The sequence below is a fragment of the Lissotriton vulgaris genome, chromosome 8 (genome assembly GCF_964263255.1).
Source record: "Lissotriton vulgaris chromosome 8, aLisVul1.2, whole genome shotgun sequence".
Lineage (NCBI taxonomy): Eukaryota > Metazoa > Chordata > Amphibia > Caudata > Salamandridae > Lissotriton > Lissotriton vulgaris.
The window spans coordinates 627,905,167-627,928,846 of record NC_141696.1 but is presented as its reverse complement, the minus strand read 5'-3'; the positions used below and the strand labels follow the sequence as shown (position 1 = coordinate 627,928,846).

At 48.6% G+C, this 23,680-nt stretch overlaps 1 protein-coding gene across 2 annotated transcripts in view; it reads right to left on the bottom strand.

Annotated features, from left to right (window-relative positions):
* ZFX (zinc finger protein X-linked) overlaps positions 1–23,680 on the bottom strand; it is a 606,526-nt gene that overhangs the window by 324,261 nt on the left and 258,585 nt on the right. The window lies entirely within an intron of this gene.

The following is a 23,680-nucleotide window of genomic DNA, read 5'->3' as shown; positions in this document are numbered from 1 at the left end:
CATGAAGAAAAGGGGACTACAATGTTATCCAGCTACATCTCTATAAGCATAGGGGCTCGAGTAATCATTCAGATGGTTCTGGATTAAGAACAAACTCAAGCTAGTGGAATTAAAGGAGTAGTTACTCCAGTTCTGTAGTAGGGGTATCTCTGTGATAGTCATAAGCATGTGAATAGTCCCGCCCATGTGCATGGACCCCGGAGCACTTCATTAGATATATTCTCTTAAGTTGTTCTCTGCTGCAGTCCTGCACAGACACTTAAGAGATAATAAAGACAATAATGCAGCCTAAAAAACAACTAGGCTACACCGGCCATTACTTCATCCTGAAGTGAAAATCAAATAGCCAGGTAACAGTTAAATTGAACTATTTTACTGAGTTTCACACATGGAGAAACTCCCCTTTACAAAGATCCTTTTTTCATGATAAAGATGAAGGGTTGGACAGACAAGCCCCATAGGCTGCCATTATATGTCTGTAAATGGATACCGTGCCTTTAAGAATCCTTCCAGAGACCCTCGGTATGCCATGATGCACAGCCAAAGGCTAGTTACTTTCAGTTCTTTTTGAAGGCGTATAAAGCAAGGCCTGCTAAATTCTGGATATCACAGTTTTATCCACCGGGGAGGAGGGCGGGTTGCTTATGACTATCACAGAGATACCCCTACTACAGAACTGGAGTTACAGGTAATAAACTACTCCTTCTGTAGTAGGGGATCTCTGTGTATAGTCGTAATCATGTGAATAGAATAGCAAGCCCATCCCCAAACAACAAACCCCAGCGGTGGAAGAAACAAACAGATCCACTATTGTGCAAATAGATTCCTCAGTTAAGCCCGCCCAACCTGAGCATCTGCCCTGGCATCAGAGTCCAGGCAGTAGTGCTTAGTAAAGGTATGGCCTGACTTCCAAGTGGCTGCCGTACAGATTTCTGCAATATGGACGTTACGGAGTAAAGCCGCTGTAGCAGCTTTACCTCTGGTAGAGTGAGCCTTAGGCTTATTGACTAGAGTTTTGTCAGCTTTCTGATAACACAACTAAATACAGAACACGATCCACCTGGAGATGGATTGCTTGGAGGTAGCAAGACCGGTCCTGACAGAGCCATAGTTAACAAACAACTGATCCGATCTAGGAATCTCCTTAGTCTTACCTAAGTAGAACTTCAACACCCTTCTAACATTGAGAGAATGAAGGGATCTCTCAGCAGGTGAGGAAGGATACTGAAAGATTGTAGGAAATGACATCTTTGATTTACATGAAATTCTGACACTACTTTTGGAAGGAATTTAGGGTTAGACCTCCTGACTACTTGAGAAGAATGAAACACTGTGTAAGGCTCTTGACAACAGAGAGCCTGGATTTCACTCACCCTGCGAGCAGATGTTATGGCTACAAGGAAAGCTGCCTTCCAGGACAGATGCTGGAGAGAAGCCTTATGAATGGGCTCAAAAGGCTCCCGCATTAGTCTAGAAAGCACCCCATTAAGCTCCCACGGAGGTGAAGGACGCCTAATGGGAGGAAACCCTTTCTTCAAACCTTACAGAAAATCTTTGATGACTGCGAGTTGGAAAAAGGACATTTCCTATATGCAGTCAAAGCTGCTAGGTGAACTTTATTGGGCCAGATTTAGCCAGATGCAGCAAATAAGGAAGAATGACATCCTCCTGGCAGGAGGTAGGATCTGCATTCTTAGAGGCACACCAAATGCAAAATCTCTTCTATTTATATGCGTAGGAAGTCCGTGTAGATGGTCTTTTCGCTTCTTTTAATATTTCCATACAGTTCTGAGGGAGATTTAAATGTCCATACTGCACTAGCTCAGGAGCCATGCTGCCAAATTCAACGACAAGAGGTTGGGATGCTCCATCTGCCCTCCGAACTTCGTGGGTCTCTCCTGCCAAAGGTGCGACAGGAGAGACTAGTGTAGTAGATCGGTGAACCACCACTAACGGGGCCACTCGGAGCAATGAGGATCATCTTGGCCCATGATTGGGAAAGTTTGATCAACACTGTTGAGATCAGGGGAATGGGTGGAAAAGCGTAGAGAAAGCTGTTCGACCAGTTGATCCACAGTGCATTCCCCAGCATCCCTGGTTGGTAGGACCTGGAGGCGAAGTCGCAGCATTTTCTGTTGCGGCAAACAGATCAACTTCCGGAGTATCCCATCTTTCGAATATTTCTAGCACCACGTCGTCATTTAAGACCCACTCGTGATTTTCGAGAACGAGTCTGCTGAGAGCGTCTGCCTGAGCATTTTGCACACTCGGGAGGTGAGTCGCTGTAATGGTCAAGTCCCTGGCCAGAAGAAAATACTAGATCGCCTGGGCATCCCGAGACAGTGGGCGAGAGTGGGTTCCCCCCTGCTTGTTGAGATAGAACATCGTTATTGTGTTGTCCGTCTGTACAAGCAGGGAACTGATGCGAAAGGAAGGCTGGAAAGCTTTCAGTGCCAAGTGAATAGCTCGAAGTTCCAGGAAGTTGAAGTGATACGTGGACTCCTTCACGGACCACGTGCCCTGTTTCTGTAGGTGATCCGAATGCGCACCCCATCCGTGGAGAGACGCATCTGTCACGATGGTCTGCGTTGGAATCTCCTTGCGGTAAGGAGTCCCTCCGAGGAGATTGCATGGAGAGCACCATCATCGTAGAGACTGGATGGCTTGCTGTGACAACATAATCTTGTCCTCCCAACTCCCCTCTTTCTGGTTCCACTGATCCTCCAAACATTCCTGCAGAGGCCGCATTCGGAGGCGTGCATGAGGAGTGAGAGAAATGCACGAGGCCATGGAGCCCAGGAGAGAGTACTCCTTCCTCACCGTCGAGAAGGGTATGGCCATGAGAGTCTCAGGCTTCCGAAGGATTGATAAGCGCCTCTCCTCCGAAGGACATACGATTGCCCTGTGAGTATCAATGGAGGCTCCCAGATACTGCAAACACTGGACAGGAGTTGGGACAGACTTTGAGAGATTGATGTGTAGACCCAAGCGATTCAGCAGAATGGACGTCCTGTTGAAATGCAGTTGTGCTTCCTGAAACGTGGCTGCCTTGATCACCCAGTCGTCCAGGTATTGATAGACGAACACTTTGCTCTTCCGGAGGTCTGCATATTGGTAGTGATTGGTGCCTACCAGGAACCGTAGGAACTTGTGATGTTTCCTTGCTACGGGCACATGAAAATATGCGTCTTGCAAATCTATTGCACATAGCCAGTCTCCCTGATGCAGCTGAGGGTAGATCTGATGCAGGGAAAACATGTGGAACTTTTCTCTGCGGATCCATTTGTTCGCTTGCAGCAAGTCAAGAATGGATCTGAATTTGTGCTTGTCCTTCTTGCGTACGAGAAAAAATCTTGAATACAGACCTTGTCCCCTCTGGGGAGGAGGAACCAGTTCTATTGCCCTTTTTTTAGGAGGGTATCAGCCTCCACCTGCAGCTTGCGTAGCCGGTGTTGAGAGCGAAATGCCGGTATCGATGGAGGATGGCTGGTGAAATGTAGGAAGAATCCATTGCGAACAATATTCAGCACCCAACTGTCCTGAGTTATCTTTTTCCACTCTGCCAGATAATTTTGAATGCTTCCCCCCCACCGGAGTGGGCAACAGAAGAGGCGGAAGTAACCCTTCAGGGAGAAATGGGGTGTCCGCCATGAAGGACTGCAGGGTCAGAGTCCGTTGGACGGTATTTTTTTCCGGAGCCTCGAAGGCGCAGATTATACAGAGGAAGGCGTAAGGAATAACTCCATCGCCGGTTCCTCCAATCCGGGTACCAATGGAAGAAGAGAACGAGAGGTTTGCCTCTGCTGCAGTGTCTCACAAATCACTGACGTAGTGGGAGTAGGCACAGACAACGCAATGCCCAGTTTCACCGCTCCCCTCACAAGAACCTCCTGGAATGTGGCAATGTCATCAACAGGTGACACTCTCAGAGGTGGCGAGTCTGATAATGTGGGTGAGGATCTCCCCTCACTAGAGGATGCCGTGTCCTTGGTATATCGAGAACGAGATCTCTCGTGACAACGGCGCCGGTGAGACCTTGCAGAAGAACGGTGCCGGCTGCGAGAGCAATGCCTTGGCCGGGACCATGATCTTGGCCTTCTAGGTTCTGCAGGGAGCACGGGCACAGGAGGAGGAGGAGGAACTGCAGGAGGCTGAGATGGAGGAGGTGGAGAAGGCGGAGGAGGAGGAGTAGTAGTCCTAGGCTGCAGAGGCGGTGCTGACGAGGAGCCACAGGCTGATCAGGAGCAGGTTCTAGTGTCCTAGTTGGAGAATAGGTCCTGGAATACTCAAGAGTTCGAGGTTATACCACCCTTCTCCGTTTGCGGGCTGGCCCTGAAGAGGGAGCCCTGGATGTAGTGTCCCTCTGTGGCGAGCGCCGAAGTCGTCGTGATCTAGAACTTGTTGTCGACGTTGAGAGGCTGACCACAGAGGGAGACAGTTCTCTCGACGTCGAACTACGATGATACCTCCTCGAAGTTGAACGTCTTGTCGATGTCAAGCAGCGGTGTCGCCTCGACGGCGAGCGCCGATGTCTCCTAGACCCAGATCGATGGCGATGGTGTGTCGACGTTGACCGGGATGTCCTCGACGTCGACCTCACCCGAGGCTTCGACGTCGTCCCCTCGACGTTGATGTTCGACGTTGCTTCGACCCAGAGCCCTGAGTCGACGGAGAGAATATCGTTTTCATACCTGGACTCGACGTCGATGTTGTTGCCTTCGACGTCGACCGGGACCGGCGTAGTTTTTGAGCCTTCTTTTGGCTGGGGAGCCCCCCGGAGGCCGACGCATGGGTCTTGGAGGAGGACTGCCCAGATGTCCCACCTGCAGCCTGTAGTCTTCTCTGCTCCAGGCCTTGAAGATTAATCTTCTCCCTGTGACGCAGGGTCCTCCTGGAGAAGGATTTACAGATGGCGCAGGATCGGGAACATGTTAAGTAGGTAGACAGAGAATACAAACTCTGTGGGCGTCCGACTTAGCCTTCTTCCTGCCACATTCAGGGCACTTGTCGAATAAAGATGGCATTTTGACAAGAAAATGTGAGCTAACTGCCCAAAAAAGACAGCAAAAGGAAGGAAAAGGTCAAAGACGTCAAGTGAAACACTCAAACTAACTTTAGAAAGCTTAACTATTGAAAAATATACCACTCAAGGTAGAGCTCAATGCTCCAGGGACCTGCTAGCAGGACTGATTACACCAAGGAGCTCAGGGGATCAAGAACAGGCAGTCCCCCTCTCACCATAATATATACAACACAGGACCTGTTCCTATATTGAGTGCACTTCTCCAGATCATAGCCAGACAATAAAATAATTTGATTTATATGACAAGCGGCTGTAGCGTCTAGCCATCTTGTATTCCTAGATCAGGGTCACCCTTTTTAACAAAACATTAATTAAAATGATGCGTTGTTTTCTCTGCGCCTCCCCCAAGAACTATCTAGAGTGTAAGGTGCGTAGAATAGAAAGAGTGAGAAGCAGAGTGGTGGAGCCTCATGGGAGTAACACCATGGAGGCTAGCAGGATGGTACTCGCCTGCTGCCTAAGGTCTCATCATCAGCGTCCACCACTCTAAACCAAGGCGTGATAGTGTATAAAGAAAAAGTAAAGGTGCTGGGAGAAAAGAGCCTGCCTATACCCCAAGTGTGGTTTACTGCAGGTTTAGACCCAAAGTACGGAGAAGTGTGTCAAATGGCACACTAGTCCTGTGAGTTAAAAAAACCGAGAAGGATCACACTAGCTATATATCCCTTATTCTATGCTGTGTGCCTGCCCCTTTAAAAAGCCGACATGTTTCGTTGCCGTCTTGACGGTGCTGAGACAACGCTCAACAAACCGCAGGGTCCCGGCTGACAGCTGCAGCACGAGGGCGCAAATCTGTAAAACTGTGACAGAAGCACACCAACTCCCGGGGTATAGGTATGCCTTTGGAGCGCTGAGAAATGGCATAACCTTGAAATCTGGTGCAGGGTGGAGTGACAGACACAGGCCCTGAAGAAGTTGCCGTAAGTTTCAAATAGGGAACGAAACTTGTCGGCTTTTTAAAGGGGCAGGCACACAGCATAGAATAAAGGATATATAGCTAGTGTGATCCTGCGCGGTTTTATAACTCACAGGACTAGTGTGCCATTTGACACACTTCTCCGCACTTTGGGTCTAAACCTACAGTACACCACACTTGGGGTATAGGCAGGTTCTGTTTTCCCAGCACCTTTACTTTTTCTTTAAACACTATCACGCCTTGGTTTAGAGTGTTGGACGCTGATGATGAGACCTTAGGCAGCAGGCGAGTACCATCCTGCTAGCCTCCATGGTGTTACTCCTGTGAGGCGCCACCACTCTACTTCTCACTCCTTCTATTCTACGCACCTTACACTCTAGATAGTTCTTGGGGGAGGCGCAGAGAAAACAACGCATCATTTTAATTAATGTTTTGTTAAAAAGGGTGACCCTGATATAGGAATACAAGATGGCTAGACGCTACAGCTGCTTGTCCGATTAAATCAAATTATTTTATTGTCTGGCTATGATCAGGAGAAGTGCACTCAATATAGGAACAGGTCCTGTGTTGTATATATAACCTGCTAGCAGCAGCCAGAAAAAAGAACTGAAAGTAACTAGCCTTTGGCGGTGCATCATGGGATACCAAGGGTCTCTGGAAGGATTCTTAAAGAGACAGTATGCATTTACAGACACATAATGGCAGCCTATGGGGCCTGTCTGTCCAACCCTTCATCTCTATCATGAACAAGCATTTACAATGCAATGGTCTCGGTAATATTATTGGTAGAGCTATTGGTATTGCTCATTATTATTTTTTATTTTTTGTATCTCTAAATAAATGGCAATGTTATTTCTATTGGCATATACACAGCTTCCCGCGTGCGGCCATCTTCTGCGCACACTGTATGTTTTCGAAGCCCTCACCGGTTGCCCCCACGGCCTGCCCTGCCCCCGTCACCATGGACACCAGGGCCTGCCCTGCGCCCGGGCCCCCCCCCCCCCGCGGTCAGAGTCGTTGTCAGCCAATTGGCCTCTTCTGGCCGCTGAAGCCGCTTCCCCTGCCCCATTATCAGCTCTTCACGCCGCACCCTCTGGCTGTGCGGGGACAAAAGGGACTGGAAGAGCCCCCGCCCGCCCCCATGGGGCAGCCACTTACCCTGATAGCGGGCACTTACTGGGCAATAGTATCTGCGTCCCCGCGAAGGGGAGGAGGCTCACCCCAGGATTCAATGGCAGATAAGCGTGTGCAGCCTGCCCATTTCCGGTGCAATGGGACATAATAGGACCCAAGCTTTGGCGCATTTTTTATATAACGCGAACTCGACCCAAAGGTATAAGACAGCTTTCCATGAGCACCGGGTTCGTTAAACATGGACACATTCTATTTTTGGATGTAGGAGGAGATAAGTGATTTGCCCAGAATCACAAGATGTTGAGACAACGAGACTTGAACCTGGTTTCCAAAGCTCCAAATGCTGCTGCTCTGGCCCTTTAGCCACACCCACGTGTCACTAGGACCTACCGCACAGGCCATCTCGATATGGGAGGAGACACATTTTCACGTTCGCATCCTGCCCTACTTGCTACGAAAACGTAGCCTCCCTGCCCATGAGAATGTGTAAACATGGTGTGGTTCTCTTGTAAAAGCACCCCAATGCCCTCGAGCAAAGTTGGCGCTGCATAACGCATCAATATATAAAAACGAGGTTATGGCGTCCTGTATGAGAAAATGTAAGTGAACAAAAGTAGAACGTTGCAAGTCTAATTGTGCCTCTGTTTATACAGAGACCAGCCAGTGGCGTAGCAAGTTGGGGAGGGGGACGGACCGCCCAGGGTGATAAGAGTTTTGGTGGCGGCCTCTCTCCCCCCCCCACCCCGCGGCCGTCTCGTGGCGGTAGACAGCAGCGAAACCCCAGGCCCCCCATCCCCCCCACCCCGCTGCCGAGGAATCCGGCAGCACCCCCCCCCCGCCCGCCCTCCAGTTGCCGCTGCGGGTGACCACTGCACTGCCTACGCCATTGAGACCAGCTCTTCAATGTTATCAAATGCGCATTCTTTGTCAGCTAGCAATTTTTTGCTCTATCCTCAGTTCTCCCCACCACGTGCAGTGTCCCCTGCAATTCGGTCACAGACAGCCGACGGGTGACCTACTATAACCCTTCGGCTGCCCAAGAAATGCGAAGGACAGCTGCGGGCAGAGGGAAGGGGGGGGGGGGGGGGGTGGGGGGGGGCAGCGGGGCAGAATGCAAGAAAAACACACACTGATCCAGGTACTTGCACGCGGCTATTCCCACACTCTCTTGATGCTTTATCCCTGACTTGAAGCTCGTCGGGTGACCTACTATAGCCCTGCGGCCGTCCAAGAAAGGCGAAGGAGAGCTGCGGAAAGGGGGGGGGGGGGGGGGGGGCGGACAGCGAGGCAGAAGGCAAGAAAAACACACACTGATCCAGGTCTCTCGGCCCACTATCCAAGTCCTCCCATTGGCTCACATTTCCGGCAGCTCAAGAACACTTAGACATGGGAAAGTAGATGAGGAATCAGACAGTTTCACACGCGAGTTTTAAGACTGACGCAGGTCTGTTATAAGTATTCTGTGCCAACTTGACTTCCTATCATAATTGCAGTTTTCTTTAAAAGCGCAGTTATGTTTTTTAACATGGAAATAAATGGAATTTCCTCAGAAGTCTTAGTTACCTCATGTCCTCGACGAAAAATGAGACGGATTGCTAACACGGAAGAACATGCAAACAACACAGAGGCAGACATAGAAGTACCGTTCGCACGCAGGGAACACACACACACACAAACACGTCACCCTGAGGAGGGCAGACACATCACCCGTTCGCGGGCACTGACACACAAACAAACCTCAGTTAGAAAGAGAAACACACGCCACTCTCAGACAGGAAAACACATGCACAACACAGAGGTACGCCACTCATAGTGGGAAAGGCATAACATATTTTATAGGCTGAAGCATACTTCACTCGAGGGCAGGCACGCATCTCATTTACAGCGAGACAAGCACACATTCAAAGGCAGGCAGACAGGCAGGCACACACCTCATTAGAGCGAGGGAGGCAGGCACCCGCCTCACACGGCGAGACGGAGCGGGTGCTTCTCGGCGGAACACTTTGGCAGCTCAGGAGTGAGTTGGGGTCTGGCTGGACTCGCCACGTCCTGCCCCAGGTGAGTGCACGTCCCGCCCTTTCGCCTGCTGTGCTTGGTGTGCCCGCTGAGAGTATGTGCTTGTGGCCGTCCAGGATCGTGAAGTCAGCCCCTGGGGTCACCCTGTATGCGCCCGTAGGACCGAGGCCACGAGCGTGAGCCCCGGACCTCGGCTCTCTCTCCCCTTTGAACTGGCTGCGAGAAGTGCACTGGTCCCCGGAGGACCACTCTCCCTCCCTCCCTCTTCTTCCTTCGGACCTGCAGATTGGTAGCCTACGATGTGGGGCGACGAGTCGACGAGCAGGAAAAACCCGTTCAGATCTCACGCTTAATCTACCACAAGTCCTTCCGGAGTCCGCCCCTGGGCAAGCCAGCACAGCTGCCCACTGCCGCCGAGGGTCGGCGGTGGCTTCACCTGCGGCGACCGTCGCTCTCCTGAGCATCGTCAAGCCCCTCTCTCGCGGACCTCAAGCTGCTCGAAGCGGAGCCCCTGCGGCATGTCAGAGTTCATTTTTTATAGTTAAAGCCTCAGCCCAAGGGCTGCATTGAGTTTCAACCCAGTCTCTGCTTTTTAAATAGCATGCTTTTGTAGTCAGCAGGAAAATAAGAGAGATTTTTTATGGGTGACTGGCAGCCCTGGAAACTTTCTCTCTCGCTCTCCCTCTTTCTGTTTTGGAGTTTAAAAGCCTGCCATGAATCAGGGAGCCCTGTGCAAGGGAGGAAAGACAGAGGCGAGGTGACTGAAGAGGCGACCTCACAGGGGACGGGTTGGTGCAGGCTAGACGGGGGAAAAATGGCGACTCAAGCTTCCGATATTTTTCGGATTTGGGGGCGTGGTTTTGCTGTCCTGAGTGACGGACTACGTCACGAGCTAAAGAACAGCAAAAATGACGCCCCCAAATCCGAAAAAGACGGAGCCTATTCGGAGGGGCAGCTCTTTCCTCCAATGGCTGGCCTCCATTTAGAAAGCCAGCCAATGGAGGGAGAGACAAAAAGAGGGAGGGATAAAGCAGCCCTCTTACAGACAATAATTCTCGGACTTCCGGTCTGCCTTCGGCAGACCGGATATTACCGAGACCTAAAAAAGGATCTTTGTGAAGGAGAGTTTCTCTATGTGTGAAACTCAGTAAATTAGTTAAATTTAACTTTTACCTGGCTACTTTTTTTCACTTCAGAATGGAGTAATGGCCAGTGTAGCCTAGTTGTTTTTTAGGCTGCAGTATTGTCTTTATTATCTCTTAAGTGTCTATGCAGGACTGCAGAAGAGGACAAATTAAGAGAATATATCTAATGAAGTGCTCCGGGGTCCACGCACATGGGAAGGACTATTTACATGCTTATGACTATACACAGAGATCCCCTACTACAGAACCACAGATCAGGAAAGTAATTATTATCTCTTGGGTCCTTTGTGTAGGAAAGTGCTCCTTTTTGTCATGGTCACTCCCACTTTTTTGCTCACCTGTGCTGATGTTTTTGACTGGAAGCGCACAGGAAGCCTGCTAACCATGCCTCAGTGTCAATGCTCTTTCCCTAAAAAAGGTAAACCGATACAATTGGCACACTGTAGAACCCTTATAAGTTCCTAGTAAATGGTGCCCCCCTGATACCTAGGGCATGGGTACCACAGAGGGTCCCTAAAGGCTGCAAAATGTCTTATGCCACCCTAAGGGACCCCCCAAAAAATTGCATGCCCACTGTCATTGCAGGCTGCATGACATGGTGCAAACCATTGTATAAACACAACATTGCACACACTCCTGTGTGCCATGCCCAAGTCACTACATATGATATATGCATGTCAACCCTACAGCAGGCCTTACAGCCCTAAAGTAGGGTGCAGTACAGATATGCCCCTGTCATGTTTAGTCCAGACTACTAGATATTGCGAGTGAACAGGGAAACCATGTTAAGGTATATACTCGCTACTGGTCATTACGAGTTACACAGCTACATATTGGCTTCGCTGAAGTCCAAGGTATTTGGTATCAAACACCTTGTCTTAAAAAATCTATACAATTTATTATGACATGCACTCAGACAACCTACCAGCCTCTAGTGTGTTGGCTAAATGGTATAGAGGCTTGCCTGCCACCACAGACAGGTTTCTGACCCACTGCAGGTGAGAGGCCATGCTCTTGGAGGCCAGAAAGAATGCCTGTTCAGGAGGAAGGTGTTCACACCTCCTCCAACAGGATGGCAAGTGATTCATCTTATCAGGGCCAGGGACTTTAAAGTCCCTGCCACCTTTAATATGTGAGCCCAGCTTCCCTCAAACCTGAGAGAAGACGCCCCTGCCCGGAGGTCAATTTGTCACCAGAACAGGCAAGAAAGTAGATATGCAGGGAGGCATGGTGCACTACCAGGTCATTCGCACCCTGCTGTCTGACGTGCCCCAAAAAAGAAAGATCCCACCATCTTGATTTTGTTAGAATTAGAATCTTTGGGACAGGGTTATGTCCACTTCTCACAGGAAGCAGTTATATAGGGGGTGTAGTGACCCATGGGTAAGTAGTCCCTTAACTCCCCTAAATCTAGTATTTAGGGGAACGCCTGGCATCAGAGAAGGAAAAACGGCTTTCTCAAGAAGGACACTGAAGAGTACAAGAAGCAAGACCCGAGGAGCAGCAACTGACTTGGCGCCAACTTTGCCGGCGTGCTTGCTGTCCCGAACAATTGCAACAAAGATGACTCGTCCTATAGCTATTCAGCCTCCCAAAGCCAGGTAGGGCTGCCTACCAGAACTTCCCAAAACCGCCAGCATCTTCCATGAGTAAAGGACCTACTTCCCTGTATCCTGCAGGCACAGAATCGCAAGCCCCAATTTACCGAACTCCTAACCCCCCCAGCCTCACCGATGCAGCAGCCACCCAGGAGGAGGTGTTTCGAGCTGCCAGAGGTCAGCCCAGTCTCTCCAGCGAGTAACGAGACGCTAGATCCTCCAGGAGCTCTCCATCACCAATACCTGGGGTACCAGACCCCTTGCAGCAGCCAAGACTTGTTGGTGGTCCAATCAGGATACTGACCCCACAGAGACCGACCAGCCGATAAGGGATGTCAACACCGCAGAGGCCATCATCCAGAGTGGGCCAGCTGTCCGGTTGTGTCCCCATCTCCATGTCACCACCAGAAGCAAGTGCCTCTGACTGTAGCGCGCAAACACTTCAAAGCACCTTTGCACCTGAGCACCACAGCCACATGAACCGCTAGAGTCTCTAGCACCCAGAGACCTCCAAGACCTGAGTTCATCTTTGCGTTCTGCCGGACTGGTCCCCCAGTCCCTCTGCAGCCTCTTTCTGCAGGCTCACTGAAACAGAGTGCCTCTGACTGAGGTGACCCGCCGTACCAAGACCGATGCACACGAGCCCTACAGCCAGAGTCCAGATGAACCAACGGTGTATCCAGGCTCCAGAGACCCTAAAGACCCAAGATCCCCCTTCGGGTTCGAACAGACTTGCCCCCCAGTCTTCGCTTGCAGTTTCTTTTTATAGGTACTGTTTCCCATTGACTTCAACGGGCAATCCAACACCAAAAAGCACCTCTACACCCAGATGCCCCAGAGCCAGCCAAGGTGCTTGGTGCTGTCCTGGACTTTGCCCCCTACTTACCTTGAGTCCTGAAGAATAGCACTGTAGGGTATTGACAAGTGGCCCTTTGCAGTGTATGTATTCCCCATAGGTTAGCATTACGGTGAATGCGTTGCCTATGTAAATGCTAAAAACCTATCTTAACCTCTTCCATGCTGCTGTGATTCTGCGCCTGTGCGGCAGAATCGCGAGTGGGCGGGTTTATGACGGCCCCCAGCCGTCATCAGCACAAGAGCACCGTAGTGCATGACGGCTGGGGGCCGTCATTAGCATGGAAGGGGTTAAGAAGTACTTACCTGATCATAAAGATCTTGGTGCCTAAATTAATATAAACCTCAATACTTTCTGACCCACCTGTGCTTTTTAATTTTCCTGAATATCTACACAAAAGTGTTTAGTAAAAGTGTGTATTGATGGCCATGTGGCAGCCATGCAGATATTTATGAATGCATTAATTATGAAGGCTAAAGTGGCTTCCTTTTTCCTAGTTGAATATGCTTTTAGTTTTGCAACCAACATCCTCTCTGTTATCTTGTAACATATTTGGTTGGTCAGCTCTATTCTTCCTTAGATGGTTTCCTTTGTAACTGCTAAACCTCAGGTGCAAATGAAAAGAACGTTTTCCCTTTGATACATGGTTTTGTTTCCCGTGTAAGTGAACAAGTTACTTACATTCAGCAACACTCTTCTGGAAGAGACTATCTACCTGCAGGCTCCTCACCTTTTGAATATTTCCCAGGAGTCAGACTGAATCTGGAAACTTTTGATTACCGTGTAAGTGAACAAGTTACTTACATTCAGCAACACTCTTTCTGGTAGAGACTATCTACCTGCAGGCTCCTCACCTTTTGAATATTTCCCAGGAGTCAGACTGAATCTGGAAACTTTTGATTAGAATCTCTGTGCGCCGAAGGGTGGCGCGTTGCAGCTCTGCGTTAACGCTGTTCTGCTTCAAAAATGGCATGCAGGCCTATATAGGTGCCACTCCCGTGAGCTGATGTCCTTGGCTTTGAGACTGTCCGCGCCATCTGACGCAGAGCCCCAATAGCAAATAGCAAACAATATGAGGATTCCGAGACTTGGGATCTTATTAATGAATAGAGTCAAACCACAGAAAGAAGAGTATTGGAGAGCAGGGGAGGAATCTGAGGATTTAGTCTCTACCAGAAAAAGCATTACCAAAGGTAAGTAAATTCTTCTTCTGATAGAGATTTCTATTTGCAGATTCCTCACCTTTTGAATAAATATGAAAGTAAAACCTATTTGTAGGTGGGTCTGTGGATGGGCTCAAACCAAAAAGTCAAGGAGGACAGAGCAGAAAAACTACCCCACTCGGCGAACCTTACTATTCAGGCAGTAATGCTTCGTGAATGTATAGGGGGACGCACATGCAGCTGTCTGGCAAATGTCTAGGACAGGGACTCCACATACCAAATGTAGTAGAAGCAGCTTCAGCCCAGTCGAATGAGCACACAGTCCTTCTGGAGCCTGCTGCTTTACCAATGTATAGCAAATCTTAATGCAGAGCACAGTCCAGCAGGAGATGGCTCTCTTTTGCACTTGCACTGCCTTGACTTTACTCACTCCAGCAAACCCTGCAAAGAGCTAATCGTCCACCCGGTGTTCTTTGGTATGCTCTATATAGAAGTTCAGCGCTCTCTTCGGGTCCAAGTAATGAAGTCTCTCTTCCTCCTGAAAGAGGTGAGGCGGACCATATGATGGCGGTAGGGTGATGGTTTGATCAAAGTGGAACAGTCACAACTTTCGGCAGAAAGGATGCCCGTGCCTGTAGAACCAGTTTGTTGGGGCAGAATGCTGTGTATGACAGATTGACACAAACAGCCTGGAGCTCACTTGCCGGGCTGAGGTGATGGCAATAAGGAACACAATCTTGATAGTAAGGAGTCTTAAAGGACAGTTGTGAAGCGTCTCGAACTGAGTGCACAACAGATAAGTCGGGGCCAGATGAAGGTCCGGGGCATGACAAAAAGTAGAAGGGGGAAACGTGCTACAGCCACTTTAAAAATCGAATTCACAACCAGTGACTTTAACAACAAGGCTGATCTGGCAATTGTAAGAAGGCTGTAAGGGCTGAATGTTAACGCTTAACAGTGCGCAAAGCAAAGCCTTGTCGGAGAAGAGACAGAATAAATAATGGAACGTCAGAGAACTTTGAACGGAGGGCGTCAATCAGGTGCGTTCCGATCCAAGCCACATATTTGTCCCAAAGTAGGCAACTACTATTTTTGTTGAGGGATGCCTGGTTTGCAAGATGACATCAACCACCTCCAGAGGACTGTCGAAGGTGTTCAGCTGTCGCCGCTCAATCTCCATGCATGAAGGTGGAGATTGCGAAGGCCTGGGTGCAGAACCCAGCTCTGTTGATGTAACAGCGGGTCCTCTCAGAGGGGCAGCCTGATTGACGGTTACATGCTCAAGCCCAGGGGTTCTGGGCATGATTTTCACAGTGCTCATTCAAAGCCTCTAGGATTGCTTGGGCCCAGTCTTTCCTCATTTTATTGAGAATTCGGACAGGAGTTATATTGTAGAAAATGCATACAGGAGTTCCAAGTTCCACTGGAGCCGGAACGCGTTTCCAAGGAAGAGGAACATTGGAAACTCCAGTGTCTAGAACTGCTGACATTGCCCATTCTCGGTGTGGCAAACAGATCAAGCCAAGTTTCTTCGAATTTGCGGAAGAGACTTTGGGCCACCTATGGCTGTAACTGCCATTCAAGATACACTAGGTGCCAACGGCTGAACTTGTCTGCATGGGCATTCAATTACCCAGTCAAGTGCTTCACCACCCGGAAAATTCCTTGATGGTTCAACCTCCAGAGGCGTAAGTCCTCCTAGGGTCCGTGTACTCACCCTGCCCTGTTTGTTGTAGTACCACATGGAGGGGGTGGTGTCAGTGATCACCTAGACTAGCCTCCCCTTGACTGATGTCAGGAAGGCATTCAAAGCTAAGAGGGCATGGGCAGCCCTCAGCTCTAGAAGGTTGATGTGAAGCTGCGACTCTGCCTAAGACCAGAGGCCTCTGTTATCAAACTCTCCCAAATGGCCACTTCAAACCAGAAGTGATGCATCGATCACCACTCTCAACTGTGGGTCGGGAAGGAAGAGGGGCCTGCTGCTGACCCAATCGCTGTCCAACAACCACCATTGTAGATCTTTTGCAGTCTTCTCTGAAATCAGAACATGGTCAGAGAGGTTCCCTTGATGTTTGGCCCACTGGAACTTCAGATCCCACTGCAAAGCCCCCAAAAGCCACCTGGTGGGCTCATTCAGCAGGATGAAGGAAGCCATCAGTCCCAGAAGCCTGAGTCAATTTCACTGTCACAGTAATACAAGACCAAGGCTGAAAGAGCGGATCATAGCATGAACGTCTGGCCTCTCTTGGCCAGAGGAAAGGCACAAAACCGAACCGTGTCAAGAATGTCTCCAATGAAGGGGAGCGTCTGAGGAAGGTTCGGGTATGACTGCAGCACATCGATAGTGAACCTCAAAGACGGCAGGAGGTTTGCCACAGTCTGGTGTAATGTCACCACAGCCATCCCTTTTCTGAATACCCGAGTGGCTCTGGTGAGATCAACAGGAGCTCAATGAACTTAAAAGGCTCATCTCCCACCACAAACCGCAGTTAGCAGTGATGATGGGTGGCAGGACAGGAATGTGGAAAAAGACAAACTGCAGGTTTATCGCCAGCATTCAGTCTCCCTAGTCAAGGGCAAAAAAGACCTAGGCCAAAGCATTTTAAATTTATCCTTCCAGAGGAAGGTCCTGAGAGGGTGCAGGTCTAGACTAGGCCGAAGACCTCCATCCTCTTTATGCACCAGAGAGTAGCGGGAACAGCAGCCATGCCCTACTTCTGCTACTCGCACCCTCTTAACAGCCATTTTGGCCATAAGGGCTTGCTCTTCCTGCCACAAAACGGTGAGAAGGTACTCCTTCAGTCGCTGAAGGAACGGTGGAAGATGCAGTAGAGAAGAGAGCATGTGAAATTTCTAAAAGAAGAGGTACGGTCAGGGAATGACCGGGACAGAGTAGCTGTCAGGATTCAGCAGGACCTGACAGATGAGATCCAGGAGTACCGGACCAGGATTTCAGGAATCAAGGACTAGACCTACAGCAACTAAAGAGGAACAAGGGGGCATAATAACAAGGGCTTTATCTCCGCTTTTTTGGCTTTAAAAGCCAAAGAAGCGGAGATAAAAATATCGCCCTATGAACAACAGGGTGCTAACATGCAAAATTGCATGTTAGCACCCTTTTTCACTACGCTTCCCTTTGCATCTCTAATGAGATGCAAAGTGGGCGTTCCAGAGCAAAATATTTGGAGAAATGTCGCTAAGCGACATTTCTCCTATTATCAAGCTTCAAGCTACATGATGGGGTTATAGGGGGGGGGGGGGACTAAGAGGAGGGTAGAAAGTTGTTTGTTATTGTTCAATGCTCCCTGGAACAAGTAAAGGGGGAACCGGATGGTTGGAAACGCAGCCATATGCACTACCTGAGAAACAGCTATTTGTGAGTGCCCTTACAGATCTTAGCGAATAATGCCCTACTGTATATTGCCGCTCGACCTCCGGGGTGTGAGCTGAATGGCCGTGTTAGACTAAGTTTTCCATATCAGAACGTTTGTACCACGAAAGTATGATGCTGCCCTCATAGGGGGCTAGTTTGTACATGTATTCCGGCTGCAATAAAAATTATTTTACAAAGAAACAAAATCAAGCTTCACGCTAACCCTGTTAGAGACAAAAAAAGCAGCGCAAACCACGGTTAACGCTGATTTTTTACGTCTGCTAATTTTCAGATTTAGACATGTAATTCAATGGGAAGTGGATTACATGGCTAAATCCAACATGGGCTATAAACAAGGATATCCCTATCCTTGTAGTTTTAACGCTGCATTACCAGCGATAACCTCCCAAAATGCAGCTATCGCTGGATTTTTTTATCGCCTAGGCAGTTAGCGTTGTTAATAATGCGAAAACCAGGCAATATTATCCAGCGATAGTGGGTGTTAAAAAAATGTATGCTAAGCGCCCTTAGCGTTAATTTTTTCTGTTCCTTGTTAATATGCCCCTTGAATCCTTCTGGCGAAAAGAAGACTATGGAAAGAAGATCTAAGAGTAGGCACAATCCAGGACAGTCGCCAACATTTCTGGACTATTTTTATGGCCAAGGAATGTAAAGATCCTTCTGCTGACAACAACTGGCTTTGGAAAAAAAGTGTAGGAAAGTAGGATTTGCTTCTTATGGTTACCCCCACTTATTGCTTGATGTCTCACTGTTTTTGACTAGTCTGACTGCTAATCAGGACCCCAGTCTATCTGCTTTATCCCTTCAATTGTCATGCATGTACACTCCAGATTTGATACTGGGGTACCCTTATCAGTCCCTAGTATATGGTACACATGTTCGCAGGGCATAGGTACCCCAGAGGCCTCCCATGGGCTGAAGCATGTATTATGCCCCCCATGAGAGGCCATGCAAAATGGAACTCGAAGTCTGCTACTGCAGCCTGTGTAAGATGGTACTTGTACCACTTACATTAGATATAGGTTTACTATATCTAATAGCCACTACACTTAAAACTCGTAAGTCAGCCCTATAGCAGGCCGTAATAATCCTGAAGGCAAGGTGCTGGGTGTTATGTGAGAGGGTGCTCCTGCATGAGCAGAGCCTCTCTGCAATCTTCAGAGACCATTCTCCTGGGTAGTCTGCGACTCAGCCGGACATATAGGTAGAGGTGCATTATAACCACGCGGTAAATGCTATCTCAAAAACGGCTGCATAGAAACATATCGAGTTTGGTATCAAACATCTTGGATTCATACTTCCACACCAGTAACTGGTTTGGGAGGTACGATTCCACCATTCTGAAGCAAGCTTGGTGGGGTCACTGGTCTTATCGGTGCCAGCTTTCTCGACCCAGACAGCACAAAATGGATGCTGCGGACCAGAGACACATGTCTGCCCTCCTGCTGCTGAGCCAAGCTCGAGCAGAGGAAGGCAGCACAATAGGCATCCTGTCACAGGGAAGTGTGACCACCTCCCAGACAGGATTTAGTGTATTGGGGCTGGGTGGATGCACCCTGAGAGTGCCTGAAAGTCTGCACTTGGGTCACATTTGGTGTCCCTGTGCATAGTCCAGTTCAAACCAGTTCTGGGAGGCATTGGCTCCTGCTCTGGCACGAAACTGGACAAAGGACATGGGTGTAGCCACACCTCTGTCCTGCCCCTCTCCTAGGAGGGCCCTTTGAATCTGTCCAACCCTCTCCCATGTGTATAAAAGTGGTTACCTGCTACAGGACATTGGATTTTACGTGGACAAGATTCTACAAAGAAGAAACCACTGACCTTCGACCGTCTGGACATTTGGACTTCGCTGGACCGCGACTGGGCTCGACTTCATCCCCCTTTCCGTCCGAAGCTTAGTGTGTGCCTTTGCTCCATACAGACTTCATGCAGGACTTGTGGTGCACTTAAGACAACCGAAGAATCTCCCTTGGAGAGAGGAGTCACTCCATTGCTTCGCAGGCACCTAAAGCGCAACTGACCAGTCTGCTGCTCCTGCGGACTCCGAAGATTTCAGCAACACAGGAGGTGGATTCCTGAATGTCCCTGAGGTCCATCTGCCCTCTCACCGAGTTTGAGGCAAGTATCCCTCGTGGGGGCTGTGTAACCCGAACCCCTGTGCACAGCGTCCATTTGCAAGTGCATATGCTTGTTGGCGATTCCCAAAGCTTGTGCATTGGACTCCGTGTAGTCCTGACCCTGAGCAGTATTTGCACCAAAGAACTCCGGCCTCCTCGCACCGTGTACTTGGTGGGCTAGTGCTTTGCAATCTTGCTGGAAGTCCCCTCGTGACTCCTGGTCCGTTGACCTGAGGGTCATCTTGATTGTTTTTGGGCTTTCCTGGTTGCTCCAGACGTGCCCTGACTACCCATTGCTTGGTGAGTCCCCTGGACCTTGCTGGTCCACATCGTAACCTGTTTGACTTTCCTGTGTGGGTTGCTTTTGCCAAGGCTTGTTGTTGCTTCCGCCAGACACGATCCCTCAGCACTCTAAATCCTTTGTGAGACAGCTCACCTCCGGCTACTGGTCGTCCTCGACGTCTCCTGGTCCTCGTGGATGCAGAGTCAAGCATCCCTTCTTCGCACCTGAAGCACCCTACATCAGTGGGCATTCGTCTCCTGAACCCCTGGTCACTCTGAAGTGACCCAGACTCGGTCCCCTCTGCTTTCAGGTTCCTTCCATCCAGAATCCAGGCTTGGATTCCACTGGACCTTTTTCACCTTCACGGCAGCAGTACTTCTTCACTTCCTTCCATAGAGAACGACAAGAGTTTCCGAAGCCACTTCAGACCTATGCACCCGGCTTCCCTGGGTTAGGTAACTCTGGTACTATGGTATCCATGGGTAGCTCTTTAAGCTCTCAAGTTCCGAAGGGTTTGCTTGAAGTCCTCCTAGAAGGGTCCTTAAACTTTAACTTGGCAACCGTGACTTTCCTATGGAGTTGTACGGAACACGCGGCCGTGTTTCTTCACAGCACCCATCCTCCGTGGGTCTCCTGTGTCCTCAACTTGGGTGGTTCCTTAGGGTCCCAGCAATTCTACGTGCTCTAGGCACTGTGTCTAGTCAATTTGTAATTGTTATACCACTATTTTAGTATATGGTTCGGTCTCCCCCTGGAGCCCGCTGTGTATTGTGCTACTTACAACTGTTCTATTGAATTCGTATTGTGTGCTTTGTGTTCTATCCTCGTGTAGAGGATAGTAGAGAGTGTTATATTAATAAATACATATTTTTATATAACTACTGTGTGGCTCTCCTTCATTTAGTAATTCAGGTGGTGATATTCTGGTAAAACAATCCGCTTTACAATCCTTCAAGATTAAGCCTGAAGGCTGCTCTCCATAGCTACCACTAGGATAGCTTTCATAAAGGTTATCTTTGACCTCATACATCATAAGGGTCGTGTGGACTGGTAAAAGGTGTCCACTTTAACTAATGGACGGCATATACCAAGCCACCTTCTCACAAAAGGTATTAGGTTCTTGGTTAGAATGGGCTCAGATCTCACTAGCCCCATACACTGCAGTGATAGTGATTAAAAAAGGGGTCTTCCATGACAGAAGCAGCTAGGGTATTTAGATGCAAAGTTTTGGCATTTTGCATTTTTCTGAATTATGAATGCACTGGCGATTTTAAAAGGGGTCTTACACGACAAATGTTGCAAAGTGGATGGATGCAAAGTTTTGGCATTTTGTGTTTTTCTGAGTTGTGAATGGATCTAGGAAGTGAGTTCCCCACCTTTGAAGATCTTTTCTACTATGTGTTAAGTTCACATTCGTTTGAGGCACTGGTCTGGCTAGCCTGTATGATTCTGTGTTTTGTACTCCTGGTAGATGAACAGTCACTACTGTTTCTTTGTTAGCCGATGTCCAGATTTCCTGTGGTAGTCTGATAGAACATGAGATCTTGTTCCCCACGTTTGTTGAGACAGAACATGGTGATTATGTTGCATGTCTGGACCTGCCTTATCTTTCCCTTGAACTGCGACTGAAAAGCCCTTAAGGCTAGGAACAGTCTTGAGTTCCAACACATTTATGTGTTTTACTGCTTTATCCAAGAATCATAGGTTCCTGATATTCAATCTCCCCATGTGAGCTCCCCACCCATTGTGGAACGCATATGTCATTATGATAACAGAGGGAGATGGGTGTTTGAAAGGCCTGCCCGTTGTGAGGTTGCTTGCATTCCACCACTGTAGATCCTTGGTCTAGGACAACCACTACATCTACCCAACTCCCTACTGCATATGACCATTGTCTCTGCAGCGAATCCTGTAGTGCTGTCATGTTTCGCCTAGCATTTGGTATTAGTGATATGCATAAGGCTATCATGCCCATTGCTTTGCCTCCATCCTGTCAGAGGTTGCCAATTCTGGTAAAGGCGAACTTGCTCTGGAAATGCCAGGATTCTCTTCTCCACAGGGAATGATTTGGCTTATTTGGGGGTTCAGCCTGGCCCCTAGGATTGTGTTTTCCCCTTTCCGGTCATGGGGATGATTTGGCCAGTTTATGTAGATTCCCAGGTTGTATAACATTCAATTTACTGTACTTATGCTGTCCTAGCATTGACTGAAAGACTTTGCCATTACCAGCCAATCATCTTGGTAGAGGTTAGCATTGATTCCTTTCGTCCTTAAATGCGCCACCACTATGGCTAGGCATTTTGTACACACCCTGGGTGCCGATTTTGTCCCAAAAGGTAACGCAGCAAACTGGTATCGTGTCTACAAGAAACTCGCACAACTTTTGTGACTATTGCTCATCAGCCTGTGAAGGCATACATTCTTTAGGTCTATCATTGCCATGTAGACTTTTTTCTACCAAGATAGGATATCTTACTGCAGAGATGTAATCTGAAACTTCTGCGTCCGTTTTTGGGACCAGGAAGTTTACTGGATAAACTTCTTGCACCTTTTCTCTGTATGGAACTCTGCCACTTCTAGTCTGAGGTGCAGCAGGTCTTGCTTGTTGTGTGTTCTTGGCTTTGACCTGATGGTGGGCAGGGGTTCACAAGCTCCATGCAGTATCCGTGCCAAATGATGTTCAATATCCAGTAATTGGGATTGATGTTCTTCCATTCCGTGAGGAATCGTCTAATGCTGCCCCCTACAAGTGTTACTTGTCTGGATCCTCTTCCCCGAGCCCTCCCTCAAAAGGGCTACCTTTGACTTATGACTGAATTAAAGACCGAGTAAGGAAGAACTGGCTGTGAGCCTACTCTTCCGGGTATCTTCTTCCTTTGGGTGAGTACCTACGAATTGAAGGGTTCCCATGGACTTGAAGTTGTCATTGTACTTTTTTATTGTCTAGAGTAATCTTGGACCGCTGTTCCAAAAAGGCGTTTCCCAATGAACAGCATGTTCACCACTGCCACTTGTACCTCCGGCTTATAGCTGAAAATTCACGGACACACATTCCTCCTGAGCATTATCCCAGTACAGAGCAATCTGCTGGCAGTGTCTGCAGCATCCAGAACTGTTTTCATGCAGGTGATAGTTTTGACCTCCTGAATGATGTACTTGGCTCTCATTTGTTTAGAGAGGTATTGTATGAGGCACACCATCTCCTCCCACTGTAGGTGGCTAACCTGTTCAGGAAGAGGATATTAGAGTTGGCGATACTGCATCTTCTTGCCCACCATTTCCGCCAGCCTTGAACTTTTGGTTGCGCCCATTACTGTTGGGGTGTTTGCACTCTTCTGTGCAATGAAGACTATGACCGAGTCGGTGCTGACACTGCCCCAATGCACACAAAGTCCTGAGTAGAGTGTCTGTGCACTGATTTAGAGTTTGGAGGAGAGGGTACTCCCCCAACTGCATAATTGTTTCCAACAAGAAGCAGGATTCTGGCACTACAGAGAGAAATATTTCAATTTAAGAGCATACGTCGCTTTTGTACTAGGTTTCTTTGCTTCTATAGAAATATCCATATAGCCTTTAAGCAAATTTAAATGCCCTTATTGAATGTATTCAGGAGCTATTGTAGGCAGTGAGGTATTAAAACTCACTATTTGGTGTTTGCTAGCTCAGCAAAAATCTCCCTTAGACCATCATCATTTAAAACTCACTTGTGAATTTCTTCATATATTCTACTGAGAGCACCCATGCGACTGGGTTGTGCTTCTGGGAAACTGATCGTCTTGAGGGTGAAACACCTCAAGATAAACTACTTCTATATCTTTTCGTCCTTTTCATATAAATTCCAGATCTGGTTCTCCCCTCAATATTTGGGTAATACATTGTGGTTGTATTGTCCATTTGAATCAGAATTGTGTCTGTTGTCAAAGCAAGGCAGAATTAAATGGCTAGATGAACTACCCTGAGCGCCAACAGATTGAT